This window comes from Argiope bruennichi, chromosome 3 (assembly GCF_947563725.1).
Source record: "Argiope bruennichi chromosome 3, qqArgBrue1.1, whole genome shotgun sequence".
NCBI classification, from domain to species: Eukaryota; Metazoa; Arthropoda; class Arachnida; order Araneae; family Araneidae; genus Argiope; species Argiope bruennichi.
Window position 1 is genome coordinate 70,716,493 of NC_079153.1, and position 13,183 is coordinate 70,729,675.

A 13,183-nucleotide genomic window follows, 5' to 3' on the forward strand; every position below is an offset into this window, starting at 1 on the left:
TAACTAGAAATATAATAATTTGTTTTTTAAACAAATGGCACTGCCTTCAAACAATGAAAGAGTACTGAAACTTTAAACGCAAGGGTTTGAAAAAGAACCAATTTCCATAATGTTTCCTTAAAAAGAAGTACTTAAAAACTTTTGTAAAATCCAGTTAATGTGGTTTTTCTACAGAATTGTTGCTTTAAATCTCATTATGTAAGAGTTAATCCTGACGTATGAAAAACTGAACGACATGAAAGCTTTTTAAACATAATAAATAAAAATAGCCTCTTAACTTTTGAAAACTTTTTAAATGATTGAAATTACTGCTATCTTTATATAAGAATAAGTAAAAACTTGTATTATAAAAAGAAGTTGGAAATAATTTCATAAATGGCTACTTAAAACTATAATTTGCATTCTGTGAACTTTTACATCCTGTAAATGAAAGAAAAATGGTTATTCGGTTGTTTTTGTGCTGTACATGAAGTAATTTATTTTACTAGCTGTATATTTTTTAATCATAAGTAATTTATAATGATCTTTAGTATCCATACCATTATTTTGAAGGATTTTCTATACAAGGCTATTAAAAATTCTTATTAAACTTTATAAGAATGTTTAGTTGTAAAATAAAGAGCTTTCTTAGTACCTAGATTTAATAAACCCATTACGATTCAATAGCTTGCTTTAGACTTCATTCTTTCTATGCATAATGTTTATTTATATATCATTTTATTGCGCCTAAACTGAAGGTAAAATTAATTCAAAATGTAAGAAGAAATTTTATAGTGAATAAAAGGACACCTTATTTTAAACCAAGTTTTCCTGCGTTTAAATTATAAAAAATTTTTAAAGAAGAGTTTGAAGGACATTTATAATTTTATGTGCTTAAAGTATTTCCTTCGTGAATTTAATAGTAATTTTTTAAAATATTTTATTGCAATTGAAAACAAAGTTTTCAATGATTTTTATAGCTACAAAAAAGTTTTTGCTTTAATCTTTTTCCCTCTCTGATAATTTTACAAAAGTAGGCAAGAACAGGCGATCGCAATGGAAAATTTCTTTAATAAGAAAAATGGAGCAATTTTGATGGAAGATGAAGATGGTGAAAAGTTGTTTTTTATTTCACTCATTACATTCGTCTTTCGTAAATTATAGTTAACATGGAATAACTCATTTTTCAAGTTCTGAATTATCGACAACAGATATCCGCTAATAAAATTAAATTTATTATTTGAATGTTCTTATTCCATGGATGTATCCACAGAATTTTAGAAAAATATATATGAAAAGGGAAAGAAAATATCATAATCTTAATTATTTTAGTTCTTGTCAATAAAGCATTGATAGTTAATGAAAATATTTCATCAGTTATCATACAATAAGACAACATACAGTTCCCGATGATTTTGTAAGTTACAAACAAGATAACATTGTGATTGTTATCTTGTTTGTAACTTACATAGATTAAAATTTACTATAAAGAAGAAAACCATTTTGAAAATTAGCTATTACTTTTTCTGTGCAAACTGTCAATTTATCTAATTAGTTTCCCCTATAACTAAGCCAGTTTCACTAGTTAATCGACAGTTTAATGGTCTAAAATTCCTTATAGGAATAAAAATCTTTCCTAAACTGAAGAAATTATCTCAACACTTAATACGTAATTATTTATTATTCATAAAAATGATTAAAAATTACTTTGGATATGGTCATTTATATATTAAAAATAATAAGAAAAACCCCAAAGAACTAGCCTTACGGTCACACCACTGCTCCAATTTCTTTCATGTGCAATATCATGATTCCTAAATATATCTCTCTATATATATCTGACTGCCTTCACCAGCCTACATTTTCAAAAAACGTTTTATAAACATTACTTCATTGTATTTATGAGGGAAAATCAAACAGTATTATCTAGTCACAACCAATATACTGATTTCTGAAATTTTTATTATATCATATGAAAACTATTGAATCCTAAATGCGTCATTAGTAGTCTCCTACCCACATACTGTTCTGAAATTAATAGAGATATCAGAAAATAAAATGGTCGAATTTCCAGTCTCAGCAACTAGACTAATTTCATCAATTTACAGCCATTGCTAAGACTATTCTATGTTTTTTTGTTTAGTTTAGAATAGGATTTTCTATATTGTTATGATTATATGTAGGTCAATAAAGTTGATTGACATGACTAGGTTAATGTTATTGATATGGTTTACGAACAGCTGTTTACCGCAGGCGACTATAGTACAATGTTACAACATAGTTGAATTCAAAACTCTTTAGCAGCATAAACATTCTGAAAGAGTTGCTGTGAAAATTTCCAGTAATAACAGAAATAATTTCAAACTAAAGCTTTAAAAAGCATGACAAATTGCATTATAACTGAATTTTTTCATATTGTATGTACTTTCGTGTGTCATTTAATGATTTTGATTTTAATGGAATTAGACATGTTCATGATTTATAATATAAATCATAATAATTTCTTATTTGACGAAATTTTGAAACTATTAAAATCTATTTGATAATTGACAATATTTAAAAGTTTATTGAGTGACAATATTTAAAAATTTAATGAAATGTTTACTGAATGGCAATATTTAAAAATTTATTGGCTTGTTAATATTTCTTTAAATCAAATATTTATATTAAATATTATCGTGTAATTTTGAAATAAAAATATTCAAACTCCCAAATGTTATTTCGCCAAGATAAAAAATAAACTTAATAAAACGTAAATAAATAAAATAAGATATTCAAGTAAAAAAAATCCCTCTATTTTTGATAATTCTGCTTTGGAACAAAATATAGCCATTTTGAAAAGTTTTAACTTGAAATTTTCTGGAATCTTTAAACTTAAAAAGTTTTTTAAGGCTGCCACATCATCTGTAGTTTGCATGATGATAAATAACTCGCTCACTTTATTTCCCGGTTAGTAAATGAAAAGGTTTTCCGAAAAATTTTTGAACTTTTATTTAAAAGTTATATATATATATATATATATATATAAATCTCGTGTCACGGTGTTTGTGTTCGTACTCCTTTATGAAATTATGATTTTTATGAAATTTTTTATGTGTATTTGGTAGGTATGAGAATAGGTCGTAAAGAATATTTCATAACGCTAGGTAATTAGGTTGTCCCTATTCCGTTATTCCACGTTCACCGTAAGCTAATGGGATCGATGCTTGCTTGAAATCATCGCCACTGTTGCATAATGTTGAAAAAGTCCAACTAAAAATAAACATGCTCTTTCAAAGGCTACAAGATCCATCTGCTGACACATTCTCTGACCAATTATTAGATATCGGCGATGGAAAAGTTGCTGTCTATAAAAATACTGGATGCATAAAATTGCCCACTAATTTCTGCACTGTCGTTGATTCGCAAAATGTTCTCATTGACCGCATATTTCCCGATGAACGCACACAATAGATAAATCATGTGTGGCTGGCAGAAAGAGCCATTTTGGCAGCAAAAAATGTGGACGTCCACGATTTAAACTTCAAGATACAGCAGTCGTTGCCAGATGACTTGGTATCATACAGTTTGCGATTCTAACGAAGCTGTAAATTATCCAACAGAGTTTTTGAACTTACTGGATTTGCCAGGCATGTCACCACACCTTCTACGACTGAAAGTTGGATCTCCAGTTATTTTACTTCGGAATTTGAACCCACCACGGCTGTGTAATGGCACGCGAATCGGTCATTAAAATATTGATGAAAAACGTTATCGAAGCCACCATTTTGAATGGCAAATTCCGAGCCGAAAATATTTTGCTGCCACGAATTCCAATGATTCTCACAGACGTGCCAATTGAATTCAAACGCTTTCAATTTCCTATTAGATTGGCATTCGCAATGGCAATCAATAAGTCGCAAGGCCAAACGATGTCTGTTTGCGGCTTAGATCTGGGCACACCATGTTTTTCACACGTGGCATGTTCTCGCGTGGGCAAACCATCGAGCTTATTTGAGTTGGCTAAAGACGGACTGACAAAAACTATCGTACACTCAATTGCTCTTCGAAATGAATATTGATTTTCTTTATTTCATTTTTATACTTTAGGATAAAAAAATATATTACTTCTTTCACTTTACGCTTAACTTTTAAGAGATCAAACAATGTATATGTTCGTTACGTTAATGAAATACATTGTATTGAGAAATGAATGGTTCATGATTTTTTGTTTTTATCGGCGATCATCGTCTACAGCGCTCCATTCCTCTTTTGTCATAGATACCATCCCCACACACTTACTATACATACGTTATTTTTTAACAACCAAAATATTCACTAGAAATAATTTTTATGACAAAACAACGGGTAACGGGTAAGCTAGTATATATATATATATATATATATATATATATAGGTTGGAACATTGATTTGCAGAGAAATCGCTTACATGCCATTTTAAAATTCAAAGAATGCGCTTTTCAGCTTTTTTAATATTATTTCTGTATATTTTTTTTTCTAATTTTAAAACAACTTTAAATATATTTAATACGAATGATTTTTATTGTGTTAGTTATTATATTTACAATGAGTGTGCATTACGACACTATGAAATGCTCATTTATGCGCATTTTACTGTTTTTATATAATTAAGATTGAATTTTAAAAATAAGATAAAAAAGGAAGAATCAGGCTTAAAATTTTATCATGCTATGATATTCTGGATCAGATATTCAAATTTTTATTTATTTTTTAGTCTCTTTATTAGGTATTGAACACAAATAAGTAATATTCAATATTTTTTCCCTTAAAGTTGTGATAATAATTTAAAATATTGACTGCCACTTTAAAATAATGGGCAGGATGAATAGTTTTAGCTATTTTATATTTATTGCATAGTTATTATTATTATTGTTTCTAGTCTATTGAACTTCTTAGAATCAATTTTTCAGGAAAAAATTATGTTTTCACACTATTTAGTTGCCCCGCTATCCTCGTTTCTAAAGGAAATTCTTCGCCATAAGTCACAAAATGCGCAATATCTTAGCAATAGCATAGTTTTGACTTAAAAACAGTGATTAAATTCAGGTATATATTTATGCAAATAGTGTTATTTATTTCAATTTATTCTCGGGTCATTCTAAACACTTAAAAAATTTTCCAGAAATTTTTTTCAACCTAAATAGTAGTCCACAGGAAAAAAATATGAAAAAAAAAAAAAAAAAGATTTAAGCTTTCTAAGAAACAACGAATAATACAATGAAAATTCATTATCCATTTACTCAAGATTCTGATTAAAGCACTTTTTCAAGGAAGTTCCTTTATATGCTCCAAACTCAAATATAATCCAGGTTCTTCTTTAAAAAAATCTGGCAATTATGTTAATAGTGGAATTTACGTAAGAAAAAGATAATTAGGAAATGAATTTCAAGGTTGCTTTGTACTGAATTTTGAAATGTGAGAACTAAGAGCGTGAATTAATTTTCGAATTACTTTTTAAATGTGTTTTATTGACTGTTAAAAATCTTTTTTTTCCTCCCAAAATTGATTCCTTTTGAATAGTCAAGGGAAATCTGTAAACACTAATCCTAAAAATAAATGTTCATTAACTGATATATGGTTAGATTTCAATAGAAATTTAAAAAAAAATACTTCAAAATAATCTTGAGTTTCTGAAATTTATATAAATATTTAAAAAAAATAATGTAAGTTAAAACTCTCTGTAATATAAGTAATCTTAATCTGTGTTTAATAATATAATTAATTTTGTCTATTATTACTTTTCCTGAAAAATTTCAACATTTTCTGCTCATTTTTGTGTTTTGATTTCATAAGATCATCTTTCTTATAATCTCTGTCCCTTTTGATAAGTAATTTTTCAAATAAGAAGTTTAATAAATGTGAATATATCACAAAATATCTATTTAATGAAAGAAAACGCAGAATTTCACTTTTTTTTTTTTTTTTTGTAATAAAAGGAATTTTAAAAAGTTTATTTAGCCTTAGATTCTCATGCTCTCTGATAGATGGCGCCAGAAAAGAAATATAAAATTATATATAGCTCGATGGTTAGAATTTGATATATTAGTAGCGGATTTTGAAAATACAATATTTATTTAAATTATTTACAATATTTATTTTGTTTTAAAGAGCATCTCTGTAAAGGATTTCATGTTTAAAAAACCCTCTATATTACTACTATTATTATTGTTTAAAATGCAATATAAAATGCAATGCAATATAATAAATTTTGCAAAAAATGTTAATACATCATAAATATATAGAATTAAATATTTAAACAATATAAAATATTTTTAAAAAATAACACATATTTTGGCCTTCTTTGATGAGAATGACTTCTGGAACAAGTAATTTAATAGTTGGGTTATATACATCACATTTAAATAAACCATATACAAAGCATTGTTATCCTTAATTTACGGAAATATATGTCATTTTCAAGCATTTATTAGTTGAATTTTTCCTTTTCAACATTTGATCTTTTATGCATCTTATTTATTCATAAAAAATGTGTCTTTCAAAAATCATTCTTGTTTGTCAAAAACAACAAACCTATTCAGCATTTTTTAGGCTGAATATATATAATTTTCGATTTCACCACAATTCCTGACCTTGGAATGCCACATCCAAGACAGGGAAAAAAATATAATAATAAATATTATGCGTGCTCTATCCCTTTTGCTTTTTTTTTTTCATGTTTGTGAATACTTGTCAATTTTGACCGTTTTTCTGATTTCTCGCCACCGTTTGACGAGCGGGATTTCCTATAATTGCAATTTCAAAACTCAATAGATTAGCCTTGTTATTCTTCTTTAACAGTGTTAAAAAACAAAGTTCTTTCTCGTGCAGGAAATAAATATGTGTGAATAGGAACATAAAAATATTGTTCTTTAACTTGTTTTGTTCGGTTTCCAGCGAAATGTGTGATTCGTGACAGTTAGAAGGTTAAAAACCTTTTCAATTAGGACTATAAATTAGTTAGAAAGTTCTAAAGAGAGGTTATTTAACATTCTTTTTCTTAAGTGTCTCAAATTAATGATGTGGTCGCTTATTCTTACAGTTACTTTTAAAAAGAATGTTCGACAAATACGTCTGGTTTTCGCATGAAATAGAAAAATTTAAACGCAAATATGTAATCAAGGTAGCAATAACAATTGGCAACATGAGAAAAACATTGCCACTGTAAATGTCAGAATATTTTTTTAATTGATTTGTTTTTGATAAAAAATATTTTTGATTTCATTTTTTTATGTATAGGAAGCATTGTCGTGATAGAATTGGAATCAAAAATTTTGATGAATCCCCATGTTTAAAATCTCCGTGAGTTAGAAAAAAATATTTTTAGAATTCTGCCAGTCTTTCTGTTTATATAAGTCAAAACTCAAAATGTTTGACGAAGGAAACCTGATGTGCCATTGCCACAAAAATTGTGTATTGCTAATAAATTTCGAACTCAATATAAATAATGAAAACCTACTATCCCTTTTACAGAGGGATTATGATATAACTTTGATAACATGGAGATTCAAAAAAATTACTTAAATGACGTTTGGCAGTGAGTTTAAATCATGACAATTACTTATCTATGTCAGATTTTGGGCTAAATGTGTTTAACGATTCATCAACTGTCGGTTTGTATTTTGGAATGTATGTGAATGCGATAATTCATAACTGCAACTGGCTCAACTGTATAGATGAGATTCTTATATATATATATATATATATATATATATATATATATATATATATATATATATATAAAGTCCACTTTAATCTAAAAATAAGGCACGTAGAACTAATTTTTATAAAAAGCATGCAATTTCTGATGCTGAATAATTGTTCTGTTTTATGTATATTTTCTTTGCCGGTTTAAACATTTTTCACAACGAAGAGCCAATTTTTGGATAATTACTTCCTTTCTGCTATCTATGTTGATACTTGATTGTTTACTGTTATTCTTATTTCATCATTAGTGTTTAAGCACTTGCTATACAGGAAGGTCTCCGAATAAGTGAAAAGGTAATAATCTGAAGGTGCAAAGTCTGGACTTTATTGTGAATGATTGAAAAATGATCGGAAACTTTTCATCCAGAAGATTTGATAAGATTTTAAACTTAACATGTGGTTTTGCATTGCGAGATTCGACGTGAATATTTGTCCATCCGAATTTATTTTTCCGCATTGTTTTAGCAAACTTTGGATATCTAAAGATAATGTTATGTAATGAATAATAGTAAATGTCATGTTCTTTGTTGTGAAGAAGCGTGACTGACTGCATTTCATAGTCGGTGAAACGCTGAATCTTTTTCGACATTTCAAACTCGCACAACAAAGCACAGACTAACACTACCAATGTAGATGGCGTTAGGTTCTCCACAAAGAATGTAGGAATTACGATCTGTGGTTGAGTGAATGAAGTCCGCCCCGTAAAAAGGGTTGTGACGTGTGTGTAGCTAAGTCATTCTCTTGGCCCTAGATGGCGCTACTATAGAAACAAGAAGCGCTTCTCCTCAGGCTTAAATCGGCTGTCTTCGAACAGCGGGCTTGCCCATGGCAAGTGCCATAAGAAACAACAACAACAACAGGAATTTCTCACGTACATGCGAAATTTGAAATAATATTAACAAACTGATCTGATTTTTAAAATAATTTCTTTTACTTATTTTATATAGCGTTGAAAAAAAATCCATATAAACGCCCATGGCTTCTTTTCTTATGTTGTTGTGGTTTCTTATGGCACGATCCATGGACAATACAGCGATTTAAGCCGGTGGGGGAACGCCTCTTATTTTTTTTTTAGTACCACCAACAAGGGCCAAGAGTACGCCTTTGCTACTCACGCATCACTCATTCGCTTGCAAAACCCCTTTTTACAGGAGGACACATTCACACATCTCACAGATAGACCAACGGAAGAACAACCATGTCCAAACCGGGACTCGAACCCGGGACGCCCAGTTCACAGGGGAAAATGCACTACCCCTATGCCAGGACGATGGATCCTCTCTTATTCTTCACTATTCTAGACTCAGTCCCCAAAATTTCCTTTGATGCATTAATCTGAACAACCATAGAAATTTACCAAGTGTATATTTTATAAATTATTTGATATAAATTAAACATAAAGTAAAATAAATGATCGAAAAATGTATTTAAAGTTAATTAAGAGAGCTCTATAAAATGCCAAAGAAAGAAGATTATTATTTTTAAAAACTTTTTTTATAAATCTGAATGGAAAGAAGCGTAATAAATAAAGCTTCGAAAATTTTAAGGGGATTTAAATATTAATATTTGGTTTGAAAATCAAACAAGATGGATTCAATAATTAGCAAGTAGAATCCAAGCTTATCGTATGCTTCTCTAATACAAGGTTTCTTGATCTTCCGGTTAACATTTGTCTTCCTTTGTTAGAATAAATACAATCAAACCATACTACTTGCTCTGATTAATTTCTAGATTTAAAGTGAATAAAAATATTTAGATCAAGGTTCAAGTAAATGAATTTTTCGAAATCAATGAATGATGCTATAAGCAAAAAGATGAGCAATGCGATAAATTGCTTATAAAATACCTTGAGAAAATTTTAAATACTTTTAAAAAATATTTGTTTTAACTTCGGATCATCGAAATAAATTTTCAGTTAACAACCTTGAAAACAATAATGATATATGTTTCCTCATAAATCGTCTAAGATGTTTGGTTTTGAAATAAATAATAACTCAGGAATTTTGATTAAATAATAATTTTAAATTGAAAATATCTAATGATAATTTTTTTTTTCTATGTTTCAATAAAGAAAGATCATTTTACCATAAAACTGAATTTCCAGTAAACAATAGTTCAGTCAAATTGTGAAACTACAACTAAATAGTAATTTCTTCTTCACGAATTACAGCGATGAACAATTCAATGACGAAAGGCAATTGTAGAAAAGCAAGCAACTTCCACATACCAACCTACTTTCAAAAATTTTTTGACATACTAAACCATTTAAAAAATTTTATTTCCAACAATTTATATCACTTTTTCAATGCTGGAAATATGATTTAATAAATCTTTAAATGTTTTTACTGAATGTTGACCTACGTTGATAGTCATAACAATTTAGGAATGAAAAATAATCTTCGGTCCGTTCGAAGTCTAAGTTTTATTCAAAACGAAAACAACGGATGCTCGCTTTACATTAAAAGACCATTTAAAAATAATAATGCAGATCACAATTCGTAAGTCCATTTGACATAAATAATAGACCAGAAAAGAAGCGAAACCTGTTTCTCTTTCATTTTCCGGTTTCTATTATTATTTTTTCAGACTGGCTAAAACCCAAAATTAACTAAAGCAAAAAAAATTTCTGTGAAATGAATAACAGCGTATTTGCGTCAGCAACTCAGAAATGTAGTTCGTCCAAATATACCAAAGGCAATATTCTTGAGGATATAATTAAATAAACAAGGATATTTTTGATGAAATGGCCTTGAAGTCCATTCCCATCATTATTTTGGAAACCACAAAACCATGCAATTCTCACGTCCACTTAAAATACTTTACTATAGACCTTATTGATTATGCGAGCTTATTGGAATCGTAACATAATCAGGATAGTCTGAAAAATAATCGAAAACTCGATTAACAGAATATAAGTTTAAATTGTGACTTTTATTTCTTCGATATGGATTTCCAAAAAAAAAATTATTTCATATAATAAAAATAAATGCATTACAACAAATTAAGATTTTGAAAAACTACTTATACAGTTATACATTATTTTCATAAATGTTTTTACAATATTATTTAGTTTTGATAAGATACAAATAGATTGCTGATTTCCACTGCCTCCTTTGCATTTTCGCACTAATTGTTTAATGCTGGCTGCTGTTCCCCATACGCTCAACAAAGCAAAATTTTCAAAAATATTCAATAGTACCGTACCTTTTCCATGAAAATACATGAAATTTCGGCACATCACAATTGAAATGATTTTTCATTTTCCCTTTTCAAGTAGCTTCCTAGTAGTAAAATATCCCTTCGCATTGTCAATTTTACACCCATACTTATGGGCTGGGATGGTGCTAATTTTTCAAGTTTTCGCTTTTTATAAAATATTTGATCACTTTATTAAAAATGAAAAACGCAGTTCAATATTATATCACCGTCTCAATTAAAAAGAACTTGGTTAATAGGAAGAAGAATAATTGTTATATTGCTATACTTTAAAGTAGCCACGTTCAACTTTAAACATATATATATATATAACTACAGGTAATCATTAAATAAATTAAGAGAGAAACTAGATAATTTAGAAGACAAATTTTAGTTATAAAATTATATTTGAAAAATAATTTATATTTTAAAATTTCTAGAAGATAGGTTTTCTTTGTTTTCTGTGATTGCTTTGTTGCATATAGAATTTGTTTTAAGTAATATTGTAAATGCAAGTAATTAAGATCAAATGCAATTATAATTTTGACAAATTTAATGAAATCGTGGTAAATAAATTTTGGAAAATATTTACCTACAAGGATTGTGAATATTCGAAAGCAGGAAATAACTTCTATCGGAGCAAGTATTTATTTCTTAATACAAAAACAATCGCTGCGAATAATTTTTTTTGAACTAGTAAAAGCAACAGTAGACGATACATTTAAGATAAGAGCAAATAGATCCAAAATATTGATAATATCATCTATATTTAAATACATCTATCCTATTTAGAATCTTTTTAAATTCAAAATAAAGCATTTCAAGATAACGTATTCATATATGCAAAATTGGATTTTTTCCTTTAACTCTCGAAACAATTCTGTGATTTTTTGTAACCCACATAACACTCTTTATTTGATTCTCCATACTAACTAAAACTGACATTATTGTTTTAAGGGGGTCCGGGACACATAAATCGTCAAATTTTCGATTTTTTTTTTTTTTAGCTGAAAAAATCCTGCATGCGTTTTTGTTTAAAATAACATTAAAATCATGTTTCTATCTTAAAGAATACGCAGAAAACTAGTCTTAACCATTCCTTTCTGTTCGGCGGATATTAATAATATAAAATGCCATTGTAATTAATGCTTTGATGCATTCTCACATCATAGACATGGCTCTCTTTCGCGAATTCCATTCTTGAGAGTCTTTTAGCGAATTTCATACACTTGGTAATTAGTAATTTGTAGTAAAAAATAAAATATATTTTCAGATAAGTTGAAGATCAATAATTAGCTTGACCATACAAAGGATATTGGAAGATACCAATTGTTCTTGTAGCTTTCTGCCATTTACTAAATACACATATAATTTAATTCCTTGTTCTGCTGAAAGATACTAAACTTTCAATTATTTAAATGCATTAAAATGAGTCTATTTTTCCATAAAAGTTACTTTTTTATTTTTAATTCGATATAAATATTTTAGAGATTTTTAAATTTATGTGCAATCTTAGCTATTTTTTTAAAAAAGGGAGATATCAGCAATAGTTCAAGTCCAAGTTCGAAGCATTTTTCTATACAGTACATGCGTTTTACTATTAAATTTTCGACTCTTGAAGTTCTTAGCTATTGTAAGGATATCTCCGGAATTCTGAAAATAAATTTTCTGTGGATCTTGTAAATTTATAATATAACATATTATTATAATAATTTAACAGTTGTTTTCTTGAGAAGTAGCACTGTTCAGGTGCAGTGTTATATAAAATTTGAAAGAACATTTTGATACATACGGTAATAGTTTTCGCATAGAGTAAATGTTTTCAACTCTCATTATAACTTCAAGAATGAAAATATTCCTAGATAATTCGTCTAATATCTAAATTACAATGAACGTATTATAAGAATTTCTAACATTTTTCTTTATCTACAGAGTGTTTTTTTTAAAACTGACGCTACTCAGGGACCTCTGTAGTTTGAACTATCAGCCGCAAAGGAACCAAATTTTGTACGGGGGACTATTGACGACATGGGAAAAAGGAATCCGAGAAAAAAAAAAGTTAGTTCCAAAATATTGCCGATAGGGGGAAATGTGGAGCTTTACACTTTAAGACAGCTAGAATTTTGCATAAATCACGGGGAAAAATTGCACAATGCAAAATCCCGATTACGTAGTCTACACCAGAGCCAGTATTTTGAGTTATAAAAAAAGAAGCGGGGCACTCAGTCTGGTAGAGGACAGAAACCGATATCGGAGGATACTATCACAGATGTTGCGACTGCAA

General features: G+C 28.4%; 1 protein-coding gene across 2 annotated transcripts in view; it reads right to left on the minus strand.

Moving 5' to 3' along the window:
- The window catches only part of LOC129963197 (elongation of very long chain fatty acids protein 7-like), a 96,067-nt gene that overhangs the window by 33,081 nt on the left and 49,803 nt on the right, over window positions 1-13,183 (minus strand). The window lies entirely within an intron of this gene.